At 41.9% G+C, this 15,885-nt stretch overlaps 1 protein-coding gene and 1 long non-coding RNA gene across 2 annotated transcripts in view; one reads left to right on the plus strand and one right to left on the minus strand.

The window, feature by feature from the left end:
• The window catches only part of DCC (DCC netrin 1 receptor), a 1,302,851-nt gene that overhangs the window by 190,800 nt on the left and 1,096,166 nt on the right, over positions 1-15,885 (plus strand). The gene's annotated exons all lie outside the window — the stretch shown is intronic.
• On the minus strand, positions 2,924-7,224 carry LOC117654713 (uncharacterized). The gene is made up of 3 exons (XR_009622269.2): positions 6,742-7,224; positions 5,138-5,311; positions 2,924-3,365 (listed from the first exon to the last, which is right to left on the minus strand). It is a non-coding gene; the product is annotated as an uncharacterized LOC117654713 (long non-coding RNA).

Raw genomic sequence — 15,885 nt, forward strand, 5'->3', positions numbered from 1 at the left:
GCAGCACCCAGGATCCACTTTGATAGTGGTGCAGGGTAATTTAACTAGTTCACCCAGGGTCAGATTGGCTGTTGCGGGAAGCTCGTCCTGCATGTGCAGTGGAGCTGCAGGATAGGGATGGGCCATTCCTCCCAACCTGACCCTGGGCAAACCGGTTGTTAAATTATTTGTATCCCACCACTGCAGTGGTGGGATTCAGCCAGTTCTCTGCGGATCGTAGTGGCGACTGTGGTAGTGGTAGTGGCGACTGTGGGAGGCTTGACCCACCCGTCCGGACATAATGCGTGACTGCTGCGCATGCACAGAAGGTTGTGCGCATGTGCAGAGGTGGTGCATGCGAGTGCACATGCGTGCACGCTCACATTTGCGAACTGGTAGGGAAGGTAAGTGAATCCCACCTCTGCACCACTGGTCCAACCCTTTTGTTTCAGCCCTCAAAGAGACCTTTTCAGTTGAAAGCTAGATGGATCTATATTTTTGGCTCAGGATAAAACATTTCAACCTCCTCATCAAACTGGAGGTTTTAACTCTGTTTAGAAGCATTGCAAACAACATCATCATCTGCACTTTTTTTGCCAGGTTGCTGGTGCCAAGTTGATGCTTTGCAGCCAACAATGCAGGTTTTTTTTTCCCTTCTCATTGCCGCAATTGTTTTTCAGGACAGTATTCAATATTAATCACAAAACAATATATCTAACAACTGAAGTTTCTTTGGGATTAAACCCACTGTGCAAAAAACCTTACTCTTTTAGTCAGATATTTGGTGATCTTCCATATAGATGAAAAGATAAACAGAAAATGATATAGAAAAAAACCCAGAAAGATAAAGAAAAATATGTTGTAAACAATAAAAAAAGAAGAGAAAAAGAAAAGAAAAAGAAACCCAACCCAACCCTTTAAAGAAGCAATTTCCAATGTTATTTACAGCAATTATAGACCTATTTAAAACTGTTTTCCCCCTTCTAAATTATGTAACATAATTCCTTTCTTCCCATATGCAATTGGTAAATCCAGAAATTGCCAGTTCATTTTTATCCGTTTTTAGCAAAAACGTAGGAGTGTCAAAGTTCCGACTGATGAACCCAACCAAGTCAGCACTCCGAAACAATCAGATTCCTCAAAGAACTGTTTTGTTGAGTACATCATTTTGGCACACATGAAAGCAAAACCAACTCTAACTATTTCCCACGGTTTTAGTATGATTAAACAATAGATATTCCCCTCCTTCCTTGTCACAGATCACATTGTCCACATTGACCTTATTTTTTGGACTATAAGACACACTTTTTTGTCTCCCAAAAGGGGGCAAAAATGTCTGTGTCTTATAGACCGAATATTGCCAAAGCCCTGCCCATCCGCCAGCCATTTTTTGGCTTCCGCACGCCCTATTTTCAGGCCTTTTTCTGGCCTTTATTTTTGGCCCATATTTGAGGCTTTTTTTTTTTTTGGTCCATTTTGAGGCTTTTTGTCCCTGTGTTTGAGACTTTTTTCAGCCTTTTTAAGGGCTTTTTCTGCCCATTTTTGAGGCTTTTTTTGGCCCATTTTGAGGCTTTTTGGCCCATTTTTGGGGCTTTTTTTGGCCCATTTTTTCTGAAAAATGGACCAAAAACCCCCTTGAAAACGGGCCAAAAAAGCCCCAAAAATGGGCCAGAAAAAGCTTTGAAAATCAGCCGAAAAAAGCCTCGAAAATGGGCTGAAAAAAGGCTCAGAAACAAGCCAAAAAAAAAAAGACCAGTTAAGGGCTGAAAAAAGGCCTGAAAAAAGGTAGGCCAAAAACTTTTTTTTTGGTTGTTTTTCTCTTCTAAATTTAGGTGCGTCTTATAGTCCAAAAAATATGGTAGGTGTTCCAGTGTGTACCTGGCAACTCCTTCCAGTCAGCAGCTGTTGAGATGACCTTGGTTCCCATGGGACAATCTGTTGTTATTGTCCAGTCTGACATTCCAGGCCTCTTCCTTTCCCTCCCTCCCTCCATACAGTGTGGCAAGCTGAGAAACAAAAAGATGGCTGTGGCAGCCTAGATCCGTTTTGAAGTTGACAAGGAAAAGGACAGGCAAAGCCCAGGGGTAGAGTCAAGAGAGGAATCAATCTAGAGTTGTGACATTCCCATAAGCATCCCAAGTCCTCTATTAATTTTTATCTAGTGCCAAATTTGTGCTGACTGTTAGTTGACTAGCTCCTTGTGTTTAGGCATGAGCAATAAATCAACTTAACTGGAACTTAACGTGTGATCCTAATTGTTCGCACCTGACAAAAACATCCATAAAAGATTTCCAGTGTTTTACAAAAGGTAATTGTTGTTCCCTCCTTAAAAGTCTAAGCAGATATTTCTGCACGTTCTGGCATCTTCACAACCCATTCCTCCATTGGGGATGTTTCTGTATTTTTCTGTCTTTGAATATATAACAGCCTCATTGCAGTTACCACATATAAAACCAATCAGCATGAGTCTTTTCCAATTGTCCATCAATAAATCCCAATACAAAAAATGCCTCCTTATTGTTAAAATTCTTTAAAACGCTCTGCATCATCATATGCATTTGTGTCCAATTTTATTTTATTTTTTGCTTTTTCACACATCCACCATGCAAGGAAAAATGTCCCTTCATATTTTTCACATTTCCAGCAGCAATTAGAAATATGTTTTTATATCCTTGCTAATTTTTCTGCTGACATATACCAACAGCACATCATTTTATATAAATTCTTTCTTAAGTTATAAGACAGTTGAATTTCAGGCTGTTAGGCACATTCTTTTCCACCGTTCATCTGTATATTATTACCAAAATGCTTAGCCCATTTTGTCATAGTTTCTTCTTCCATCTCAAATCTTAACACAAGTTTATACATTTTAGCAATTACATGTTCATCATTTGTACATAATTCCATTTCAAATTCCATTACATACCGTTATCTCTCTGATATCTTTTTAGACACATTAAACCTCTCTTTTAATTGTGTATTTAAAAAACCCATTGAAAAGTAAATCCCTCTGCAGTCAATTGTTCTCTTGATTTCATCTTAAGTTCTCAATTTTCCTCTACTAGCAAGTCTTGATATCTTAGCCATTTATCCTTGCTTGCTGTTTCTGTTCTATAAAACACTTCTTGTACTGAGGCGAGTAATAGTATTTTTGGGCACAGCAGGATTTGCAGTATATCTGATCCATATTCTTAATATGGCATTCTTCTCAGACTGATTTTTGACTTTTGCATATCATAGAAAACCATGCCACCTAAAACTTATGTTTTTCTCATTGTAAATGTCAGGTTCCGGAATGGCACAGTGAAAAAAAAAACCTCCAAACAACTATCTTCTTTGATGTAGCATGTTCTTTATCTTACGCTCCAGCACGATCCAACAATCACCTGTGAAAAGTGAAATATTGTCAGTGCCATTGCACAGTGCTCCCCACCATCTTTTGAAGTCTCCTGCTTCCATCCCGTGACTCTACCCAAGTTCCGCTTTACACCCCCCCTCCCCAGCCAACATTCTTTCTTAGTTTGTTCTCCTTGGCTAGCCATCCACTGCTGCGGATTGGTTCCCTTCAGGTGGAGGCCCTGAACATCAGCTGTTTCTGGGCCCGCCTCTCAGCTGTGTGGTAGTGTTGGCAGCAGCAAAAATGGCAGCACCCAGAGCAGCAGCCATGGCGCCAGTCTTCAGAGGCTGCAGCGGCAATGGCAGCAGTCATAGCTGTGAGGAAGGCACCAGGGATGACGGCGGCAAAGGCTGCAGCGGGTGTGATGGTAGCTGCAGCGGTGGCGGCGGGCTCTGGGTGGCTAGGCTGGCGGTTCAGTGGTCTCCCACTAGTCCCTCCAGAATGGCAGCCCCGGCATGTCGGGTTGACAGTAAAAATGTAAGAGATTCCCTGTCAATCATGTCCAATTCTAATGGCTCATCTCTGTTTATTGGCTGAAGGAGCCAGCGTTGTCTGAAGACAATTTCCCTGGTCATGTAGTCAGCATGGCCATATGCCAGAAGTGCACAGAACACTGTTACCTTCCCAATGAAGCGGTACCTATTTGAAGTGGTACCTATTTATCTACTCTCATTTGCATGCTTTCAAATTGCTAGGTGGGCAGGAGCTAGGACAAGGAATGAGAGCTCACCCTGTTGTGTGACGGTCGGGTCTTGAACCCGGGCTGTCAGTTTTCCAGCTGACGAGCTCAGCGTGTTTAACTGCTGAGCCATGGCGCCCTACTTTCTAATTGTAACATTCACATATTTCTTAGCAACAGCCATTCTTTCATCCAGACCAAACTGCAAGCCGTAACGTAAGAATTTAAAGTCTGGAGTCCTAATTTTCCTTTTTCCTTTTTATATCTTGCAGGACTTTATATTTAACTCTTGGTTTCTTGTCCTGCCATATAACATCTGGATATATTTTCTTGCCATTGTTTAAAATGTGCATCATTTCTCAAAACAGGTATTGTCTGGAATAAAGTCATAATTCTTGGTAGCAGTTGCATTTTTACCACAGAAAATCTTCCAAACAATGATAATTGCAATTTTCCCCACCTTCATAAATCCTTCATAATTTCACTCCATACCTTAACTTAATGTAATAATATGAAATAACATACAGTTCATATTAGTCAAATTTTCTCTAGTATTTGATCTTTTTTTAAGATCCATATTTTACAGATAATTTTCTTTGGACTTCTTACCTCATAATCTTTGTCACTATCCCTTTTGTGGGTCTGTCGTAATTTCAGAAGATCTCTAAGTGACAAATCATAAGGCAAAGACAGCCTGAATCACTGGTGAAATCCAATTTTTTTTACTACCGGTTCTGTGGGCATGGCTTGGTGGGCATGGTGTGGCTTGGTGGGCGTGGCTTGGTGGGCGTGACAGGGGAAGGATACTACAAAATCTCCATTCCCTCCCCAGTCCTGGGGGAAGGATATTGCAAAATCTCCATTCCCACCCCACTCTGAGACCAGCCAGAGGTGGTATTTGTAGGTTCTCCAAACTACTCAAAATTTCCTCTACTGGTTCTCCGAACTGGTCAAAATTTCCACTATCGGTTCTCCAGAACCTGTCAGAACCTGTTGGATTTCACCACTGGCCTAAATCCCAATTGTCTCTTTGGCAAAAATCCATGTTGGTCTACATGAAGAAGTTATTAGATATTACTTACCCCTATGACAATTTATTTACATTTTGGTAGGGTTCCAGGGTGTTGGGTTACTCATAGAAGATCAGAACTAGGAGTGAGATGTTCAATGAAGGTACATATTCATTCCATGTAATTTTTTCTTCAGGACACTGAATGTTAGGGTCAACATTACTCTGAACTTCATAAAAGGAAAACCTGTAGTAAATGTGGAATAAATTAATATTCATACATCAATGGGTTTCAGCCACAGGCAATTTTGAAACATGGAGCCTACAAGGAGATAGTAATAACAGGGCATGACTGTGCAAGTTAGTTTTATCTCAGATAAGGAGTCTTCTATAAAAATGAAGCTTCTTGATGTTTTGGGACTGTAACTTGCAGAATTCCTAAACGGGTGCAATAAATATGAAAAATACTAAGTTGGGGAAAGTTGATGTACAGATCAAATACACTAGATACACTTAGGCACACAGTTTTACTAATATAAGTATTTCACAGAAAATGTGTCCAAATTATGTTTCAACAGTGGCAACCAAGACTCATTTTTTACTCCTTGATTCATCATCATCTTTTACAAAACCCAACTTTTTGTCTTAATTTGCATCCTATTTTTATGCTTCCCAAGATCTTTTAGTGTCATATAAGGCACAGACAAGAACATTTCTCATTTTGTTTTGATCTTCTTCTAACAAACCTACAACAGCAATAACAAATTAAACGAAGAACGAAACCACCACTGCCCCAGCATTCAAATTACTAATCTATACACCAGTGATGACCAACCTTTTTGGTGCCGAATGCCCAAAGCGCGTGTGAAACCCCAAAATGCAATGCAAGTGCCCCCCATCCATACACCCACCACCCACCTATTTTTGGCTTCCAGGTTGGTGCAGGAGGCTTTCCAGGCCCAAAACAGAGCCGGGGCCATGCGCATCCCCCCATGCCCCATTTTGGCTTCCAGGTTGATGAAGGAGGCCTTCCAGGCCCAAAATGGGGCGTGGGGGGGCACGCACATGTGCATGATCCCCCCAAATGCAATGCGAGCACCCTGCGCATGTGCCCCTCCCTCCATGCATGTGCACCTGCATCCCCGCCTGCACCCCGCCCCCCCGCGCATGTGCAGCAGAGACCCGAAGTCCAGATGGCCGGTGGGAGGAGTGCCCACAGAGAGGGCTCTGCGTGCCATAGGCTCACCATCACAGCTATATGCTGTCTGGTTTACTAATACAATACCATAGAAAGAAGAGAAAGGGATATATGCCTTGGTGGCGCAGCAGACTAAAGTGCTGTTAAATAGCACCAGCTGCCTGCAATTACTGCAAGTTCAAATCTCACCAGGCTCAAGGTTGACTCAGCCTTCCATCCTTTCGAGGGAGGTAAAATGAGGACCCGGATTGTGGGGGCAATAAGCTGACTTTATATAAAAAAGAACACCGCTTGGGGGGTCGAAAGCCCTACTAAGCAGGTATATACAAAAGTATGAAGGCTATTGCTTAACGCATTGTAAGCCGCCCTGAGTCTCCGGAGAAGGGCGGCATATAAATCGAACCAATAAATAAATAAATAAATAAATAAATGAATGAATGAATGAATGAATGAATGAATGAATGTGCAAAAGATCTCACCAGCTCTGTTGGGGAGAGTGCAAGTCCACAAAGATGAACAGATTCATGCAACCTCAAAACCTATCTTCCCAGGGTTCAACTGTAGCCTCCAGACACTTGAGAAAAACCTCGACGGTATCACTTGCTACACAAATATTAGTCATTGCTGGCTTTTGCCATGTGCATTCCTTTGATTCTCCAGATGTTAAGCTAGGTGATAACCTTGCATGTTCTCTGAAGAGTCAGAGCCCTGAACATAATTACAAGGTTATGCTACAGATTAAAACTACTGACGTGCCGTAGACTTCCCTGAAATCCTAGGAACTGTGATTCATGAGAGATTCCTTCTAGAGGAATATCTTTTCTCCTTCTCTCTGGAGCCTGCTAGAGTCGAAAGGTGCTTCTCAACAATTAAGTCTCTACAATTCTTTGTTAATGTTGTCACCTTACCAGCATGACTACTCAGTTCCTTCCGCAAGTTCTTTTAAATACAGTGTGTACCATTAACTATCTCTAGCCGGATATGATTAAAGAAGCATGAACTTCATGGTGACATAACAATACAAATTCTACTCTTTCATACTTAAGTTCCAGCCAGATGCCATAAGTCACTCAAGAAAAATGTCTCAATGAAAGATCCTTGCCAGCCTCACAAGGACAATGATGGACAGAATGAGTGTCTCAAAGGTGCTTCCCCCCCCCCCCGAAAGCCAACTGGACTGTTTTTTTCCTTGAGGAAGAAGAAAACATTTTACTTCTCATCAGTAGTGGGTTTCACTTACCTTCGTTACCAGTTCAGAACTGTAAGCGTGCGTGTACGCATGCACAGAACCTTCTGTGCATTCACAAAACCCTCTGTGCATGCGCAAAGCGTCTGTGATGATGATGTCTAGGTGGGTGGATGGAGTCTCCTGTTGCCGCTGCTATCGGTTTGCCCAAACTGGGGCGAACTGATAGAAACCCACCACTGCTTCTCATCCATGAAGCTTCATCGGCTCTGAGGGTGGGGAGATGGGAGGATAAGTACTGACTGTTGAGAGTGGATGGTAGAGGGATGGAAGGATAGGTGCTGACCGGATGGTGGTTCTTTGCAGTCATCTGGTCGTTAGCACTCTCCCTGAGAGCTCTTGAAGCCACTTTGAGTTAATCAGTCAGAGAGTGCTTTAACGACTAAATGACTGCAGAGAAATATCATCCTTCCATTTTCCCCACCATCAGAACGGATGAAGCTGCTTGGATGAGAAGCAAAATCTCAAAGGTGCTTTTTCAAGAGGCAACTGAACTTTCTGGTTTTTCTTTGAAGACGTTTTGCTGATAAAGAAATAAAGGGAGACTAGTATAGATCTATTTCAAACTATTTAGCTCTCATCAGCTAGCCATACCCTTACTCAGATACCCTTCAAGTTTGAATCCGAGTAAGGGTATGGCTAGCTGATGAGAGCTAAATAGTTTGAAATAGATCTATACTAGTCTCCCTTTATTTCTTTATCAGCGAAATATAAATTTGGTATAAAATGGTTTGCCGTGAATACGACTGCTTGAGGGCTCCTGGATTGGAGCTGAAAGGCAAAAGGGATGCAGTACGCTCCTTTCCACATGCTGGGGTAGCCCAGGTGTCTCGATAGAAAAATACTTAATCTCTCTCCCCTGGCTCAAGCTGATGAAGGGAGGAGAACTTGTGGCTCAGAGGTTAATACAACTGCCTAACCTGCAGGCAGACAAAGTTCGAATCCAAGTAAGGGTATGGCTAGCTGATGAGAGCTAAATAGCTTGAAATAGATCTATACTAGTCTCCCTTTATTTCTTTATCAGCGAAATTATATATATACACACACACACACACACACACACACACACACACGTGTGTGTGTGTGTGTGTGCATGTTTTCTGAGGTTTTTGCGGGTGTTTGTATGTAGGTCTTTGGTTATTTGGGTTTTCTCCCGCGTAAAATTTGGGTTTTCTCCCGCGTAAAATTCTCCTAGAAGCACGAAGCCAAAAACACCAGCCTGAAGATGACGAATGAGACTTCGTCAAAATATCACCAAGACACTTCCAATTTTACGCGGGAGAAAACCCGAATAACCAAAGACATACATACATACATACATACATACATACATACATACATACATCCCCTTGTAAAAAAGGGGTAAAGTGTATTTTTAACCACTGTGACATTTCAAGTTCAGAAAATAAGATGATGCATATTTGTGCTTTGAACAGCTAAGCTTCTGTCTGCATGCATGGTAAACAAAGCAGATGGGAGGATAAAAGCAAAAGTTGAACAATTCAGAATCATTACAAAACAAAGGGATTTGCCTGGCAGATACAGTCTGGTTGTTGTGGCATGTAGTGCTTCACTGTGTCTTTTTCTTTTTGCTACTGGGATTAACTTGCAGTATTTATAACCATCTTCTTTCACCGTACAAAGGGGGATTTTGCTCATATGCATGTTGTGTAACATTGTTACATGAATTTTTTTCCACTGGTAGAAGGCTCTTTTATGAAATAAGAATGTACAAATCTGTCAGTACACAATTCAGAAGACTTGTTGACTGGTCAGATTTGCTCCCCATCAAAGGTTCCTTGTGAATCCAGATGAAGCTCTTGTCGCACAATCATTTTCATAAACAATTCAGATAAAAATAAAATTACTTTTCAAGATGAGATCCTTTCAAGTTTAACTTGCAGAAAGCATCCTTTGTTGCTTTGATATCTGAGATGCTTAAAAGGTTGTTAGTAGAATCAAAATGACTCACAGTTCTGTTGTGAACATTATTGGAAGCATTCAAAACATAACAAAAGAAAGCACAACAAAATTCTCTTTTCAGATGTTCTTCAGCTCTTTTTTTTAAAAAAAGGCTTTACTTTCAGTCATAGCCAACACATGTATAGATGGAAACAAATCCAACATTCAGTTTCTAATTTCATGACTCTACTAGCTGATAACCTGGCATTGCCCGGGTATTTATGTATCTCATGCCTTACAGGCTTTTAAAAGTATACGTACAGTATACACATTATAAAATAAAATGATATACAAAATCACTAGTCTCTGGGCCCTACCCCAGGGGTGAAACCCCAGGGGTGAAATCCAGTAGTGGAAATTTTAAATAGTTCAGAGAACCGGAAAATACCACCTCTGGCTGGCCCCAGAGTGGGGTGGGAATGGAGATTTTGCAATATCCTTCCCCTGCCATGCCCACCAAGTCATGCCCACAGAACCGGCAGGGAAAAATTTTGGATTTCACCCCTGCCCCACCCCCTGTCCATCCAGCTGCCCACACCCACTGGTAACCATCATCTGGTGCCCGGCGGTGTTGGGGCTGCACTTGTCCAGTGGCCGCGGTAACAGCCTGGCCAACACCCATCTGGTGGCAATGGTTCTCCTCGCCATCCAGAATGGCCCAGCGGGTGGCGCATGGCCGCTGTGGAAGGCCACCAGGACCGATCAGCTATATTCACCCTGAGGGGTGTTAGGGGTGTCTTACCACCACAGTATTTTTTTCCAGAGAGTAAGTCATCTGTGTACCAAGTTTGGTTGAAATTGCTCGAAGCGTTCCAGAGTTATGCTGGAACATACAAACATACAAACACACACACACACACACACACACACACAGAGAGAGAGAGAGAGAGAGAGACAGCCATTTATAGATAGATAGATAGATAGATAGATAGATAGATAGATAGATAGATAGATAGGTAGGTAGGTAGGTAGGTAGGTTTCAAGCTCTAAACTCAGAAGGAGGGGTACCACTTGGTCAATATGAAGAGGGAACATGAGGGATGGATTCACATCTTTTATTGTTTGTCATCCTGAAACAGGAAGTATTGATTTGAGGAAATTTTCTAATATAACACCTATTTTGTATGCAAAAATAAAATCTTAGGTTCAGGATTTAGTATCTCTTTCTAGTGCATGAAAAATATCCTTTCTAGAACCTAGAACCTAGAACCTCACTCTATGTCAGCATCCCCCAAGCTTCTACAATCTAGGTCCTTCAAGGTATGTTGGATTTCGATTCCCAGATAGTAGGGCTACTGGCTATGACATGGAGGACAAGACTGTATTAGATGGGTCAATAGTATAACTCAGCATAAAATATTGAACTAGGTCAACCTGTGATGTGACTCAGTAGAAATTCTGAATAGAGTTTCAATTTCTGAATTAGATAGATCAAAAGTTTGACTCAATAGAAAGCATTTTCTTATCTTTTAAATACCTAGCCTTATTCTAACATTTTCCGATGTATAGCACTGAAGGAATAGTGTTAAACAGCAGACAGCTCTATTACCTCAAAAATCAGACAATCAATAGCAATGAAAAACCTGTGGGAGTCCAGATTCATTATAAGTTTACATTCCAGGCACAATCCTACATTCAAGACACAGAAAAATCTCATTAGAAATTCTTCAAAGGTCTAACAATTCTCATTTCATTCACAAGGACTTCCCTTTTTTATTGTCCTCTTCATTTCCTGGTTTCTTAGATTCATATTCTACTCATTTTTAAAAGCTCCAGACAATTTACCTAACACTGCCTCTTCCAATTTTTCTCCACAACAACTATCATGTGAACCAGGGTTTGCTGAGAGAACAAGCTGATTGAACCAAAGCTACCCATTGAATTTCCAAGGTTAAAAGCAAACTTGAACCTTGGTTTCTCCAATGCCAGTCTAACCCCTTAACCAGGGGTGAGCTGCTGGGCGTTTGCAGAGGTTCAGGAGAACCTCTAGCTAAGATTCTGTGCAGTTTGGAGAACCCCCAAATCTCATTCCTGGCTGGCCCCGCCCACCCCACCCCGCCCCTCCCAGGATCCCCATGCGGCCCGTTTTGGATGCAGATAAGTGCAGGGCGTGCATGGAGGCTCAGGGAGGGCAAAAATTGGGCCTACCTGAAGCTCGGGAAGGCCGGAAACAGGCCCGTTTCTGGCCTCCAGAGGGCCTCTGTAACCTGGGGAGGCCATTTTTGCCCTCCCGGAGGCTCGAGAAAAGCCTCTGGAGCCTGGGGAGGGCAAAAACACCCCCCCTGCCATGGTTCAGGAGGCTGACTAGGCCACACCCACCATGGCCACGCCCACCCAGCAACCGGGCAGAGAACCCCTTGCTAAAATTTTTGAAGCCCACCTCTGCCCTTAACCACTTTCATAACCTAATTTACATGGGCAGCAAACCCTGGGTTTAACAGAACAACTGGGGAAAGAAATGTTTATTATACACAAATGTCCATTCAGTGGCAAATGAGATTTTATAATGTAAAGTGTAATGCATGAAGTGTAAAAAGGTATCATATAAATGAAAAACAGAAAACAGGTTTTTTTTTCATTGCATCTGAAGCTCAGTAACACCCTATGTGTGTTTGTGTATATATATTTTTTCACTTTTTTTCTCTTTTTCCATGAGCTATCCCAAGTGACGTTACACAGTCAAATTTAATGCATAATAATTATGTTTGTTCAACATACTTATGGTAATTGACTGACTTAATCCTTTGTTTGGGTTGAAGAATAATTTGGACTCCAACCAAATGGGTCTGTTAACATATTAAAACCAACTATCATCATCATCATCATCAAAGTTAAAATTAAATTTAGCATGTTGCAGGAATGCAATAAAGTTTTAAAATATATTTGAATAACAGTCTTTAATAAACAATCTTTAATAAACAGGTCTTCATTTTGTGGTTCATGATTGATTGGATTGTTTGGGTCTGAACCATCTACAAAAAGAAAAAAAGAAAAAAACCCTAGAGAAAATTGTGGTGCCAAGTAAGATTGGAGGAAAAAGAAAGTTATCCTTTTATCCTGTTCCATAAAAATATAGAATCTCAACAGGAGTAGAAGAATATAGGAAAAATAATGTGATGCATTTGTAAAATATTCTAAGAAGCTTATTCAGAATAATTAAAAAAAAAAAACCTGTGGAGAGAATTTACATTATTTATGTATACAGCATTTCAAGAAGAAATGAAACAAGAGAAATACAGTTGGATGATTCTTAGATGCTTCATGAGATTAAATAAAATAGGCATAATCCCTGATTAGATTTCAGACAAAATTTATTCTCATGATTCTTATCGGAGAGGAGGAGATAAGAACTTGACTTCAACTCAAAACTCTACTTAAACCATACAGTAGAGAACTATTTTTCTGTGAATTTGTCTCAAGAGACTAAGAGTGATGTTTGTTTGGAGGGCAAGGAAGGAAACTGAGGGCAGTGAAGCTCTTTGCTCCTTTTCAAATGTCAGCTCTGTCCTCTTCTCCAAAATGCCAAGGAAACCTTTGACTCCTGCTTTGCAAGTCCTTTTTTTCCCCACCTTCTTTAAAAAAATTGCAGGTCTCTCTGCTCTTATCATTTCTTTGTTGGAAGAAATATCCTTCTGGGTTCAGTTCCAAGTGGGGGGAAAAAGACACTGGATTCATTCAAGTTGCTTGGAAAGAAGGTTTATTGATGAACAGGATCACATGGCTTGGAGATCTCGGGTGAAAAAAAGGGAAGAGATGCTGAGAGTCCCTGGGTTTTATACCCTCTCTGGCTTTGAACTTCCTGGGCCACAGGAAGAGTATCCTGATTGGTTGCTGTCAGAGGTCGTAGCTAGTTTTGTACGTTGTCTCTGTGTTAGGTTTGGTTGAATCTTGTCGGGTGATGCAATGAAGGGCAATAAAATGGCTCTGCCAGAAGGAGGTAGATCTTTGTTATGTAGAATAGACTGGCCCAGGCCTTAATGGCCCATTAACAAAGGTGGGGGAGGGGAGACTGAGTTTCTACCTACCTTTTAGGGGAAATATTCTGCCCTTTTAATATTTCCTAAAATATCTTATTTTCCTAGGAGCGGGGTGGGTTTTAACTTCCTACATATCAATCAATCAAAATAGATCTGGAAGGGACCTTGGAGGTCTTCTGGTCCAACTCCTGTTCAAGCAAGAGACCCTATACCTGTGATGATGAACCTATGGCATGCGTGCTAGAGGTGGCATGCAGAGCAGGGGTGAAATTCTCCCGGTTCGGACCAGATCGCCCGATCCGGTAACGATGGAGGCGGGTGGTTTGGAGAACCGGTAGCAAAAATCCCTGCCCCCCCCCATGCCCAGCTGAGCCGCACAATCATCAGAGGCTTTTTTTTTTACTTTTAAAAGTATTTTTTCTACAACCTCTTCAGCCGAAAAAATGCTTTTAAAAGTAAAAAAAAAGCCTCTGATGTTTGCGCAGCTCAGCTGGGATCATCAAAGGCTTTTAAAAGAAAAGAAACCTTTTTTCTTTTAAATGCCTCTAATGATCAGGCAACTCAGCTTGGATCGTCAGAGGCATTTAAAAGAAAAAAAGTCTCTGCCGATCAGGCAACTCAGCTGGGATCGTCGGAGCCTTTTGAAAGCATTTTTTTTACAACCTCTTAGCGGAAGAGGTTGTAGAAAAAAAATGGTCTTAAAAGTAAAAAAAAATTGGCCACGCCCACCCAGTCACATTACCCCCCCCCCAAGCCACGCCCACAGAACCGGTAGTAACAAATTTTAGATTTCACCACTGATGCAGAGCCCTCTTTGTGGGCACGTGCGCCATTGCCAGCTGTTCTTCTCGTTTCCAACTGGTTTTCACGGGCACTGGGGCACCAGAAAATGGCCTGAAAACGGCCCAAAAACAGCCTGAATACTGCCAGAAAAACGGCCCGAAAATGGCCTGAAAATGGTCCTGAAAACAGCCTAAAAAATGGCCAAAAAAGACCAAAAAACAGGCATGCATGCACCGGCCAGCTGATCTTCGGGTTTCTGGCATTCCGGCATGTGCACCTGCACATGCATGCACGCGCGTTCCGGTTTGGCACTCGGTGCCGAAAAGGTTCACCATCACTGCCCTATACCGTTTCAGACAAGTGGCTGTCCAATCTTTTCTGGAAAACTTCCAGTGATGGAAGTTTTTACTGTTTTAATCTCTTCTCCATCAAGACCATCGTTCCCAACGCTTTTTCCTGTTGCCCTGGTTTTTTGGAAAAATGCCCTTTGTTTCGGTGGTCTTGTTTTGGGTTTTCAATGAGGAGAGTGGATCATTATCCCCCTGCCTCCTTGGCAAACAATTGCTTCTTTGGTAAAATATCTCCACCGAACGACTTGGTAGAAATATCCTCAAGTGTTTGGACCGCAGAGTGAAAGTGGTGGCTCGCCCTGCAGATTTGCACATCTTTTGATGTGAGTGAGTATATTATCTGCCTGGCAGCTGACTTCAGACATTTTACACCTTATTATTTCCAACATCCACTCTCTGTCTTTCTTCTTTTTTCCGGCCCCCTCCTCATCTCCTTCTAAGACCTGACATGAATCAAACTGAGAAACTTCACTTTTTCACTCACATCTTGTTACCTGTTATCTAAGTGCCCTCTAATGGCATTAATAAAACAATTTCCTCCACTTGAAAGGGGAATCCTGCCATTTTGCACAGGCAGGGGTGCAAAGCAGCAGTTGGGCTGCCGTTGTCTAGAGGTTAGACAGGCTGTACATTATCTTTCCCTCAGCTTTTATGATTTGGGAATAAATTAGGACTTTGGCAGAATAACAGGGACAGAGAACAATGGCAAAACCCCCCAAAATCCTGAGGATTTGTGTGCTTGGAGATTCTCAGTCATCCAGATCACGGTTGTCCCAAAGGTGTTTTTTCAAGAGGCAACTAGACTTTCTGTTTTTTTTCTTTGAAGGCATTTCACTTCTCATTCAAGAAGCTTGTTCAGCTTCTTCAGAGCTGAAGACATTTCCTGGGTGAGAAGCGAAACGTCTTCAAAGAAAAAGACGTTTGATAGTACAGGGGTTGATAGTACAAGGCTCAAAGAGCCTTGATAGTACAGGGGTTTAGTGCACCCTGTAATTAACACAGCTGCCTGCAATTTCTGCTGGTTCGAATCTCTCCAAGGCTCAAGGTTGACTCAGCCTTCCATCCTTTCTAAGGTAGGTGAAATGAGGACCCAGTTTGTGGGGGCAATAAGCTGACTTTGTATAAAACATACAAAAGAATGAAGGCTATTGCTTAACGCATTGTAAGCCGCCCTGAGTCTCCGGAGAAGGGCGGCATATAAATCAAATTTAAAAAAAATAAAAATAAAAAAAAATCAGAAAGTCCATTTGCCTCTTGAAAAAGCACCTTTGGTATGTGTGCTTGGTAAAGTAATCCAGGGATGTC

The sequence above is a fragment of the Pantherophis guttatus genome, chromosome 2 (genome assembly GCF_059756535.1).
Source record: "Pantherophis guttatus breed Tessera chromosome 2, ASM5975653v1, whole genome shotgun sequence".
Taxonomy (NCBI): domain Eukaryota; kingdom Metazoa; phylum Chordata; class Lepidosauria; order Squamata; family Colubridae; genus Pantherophis; species Pantherophis guttatus.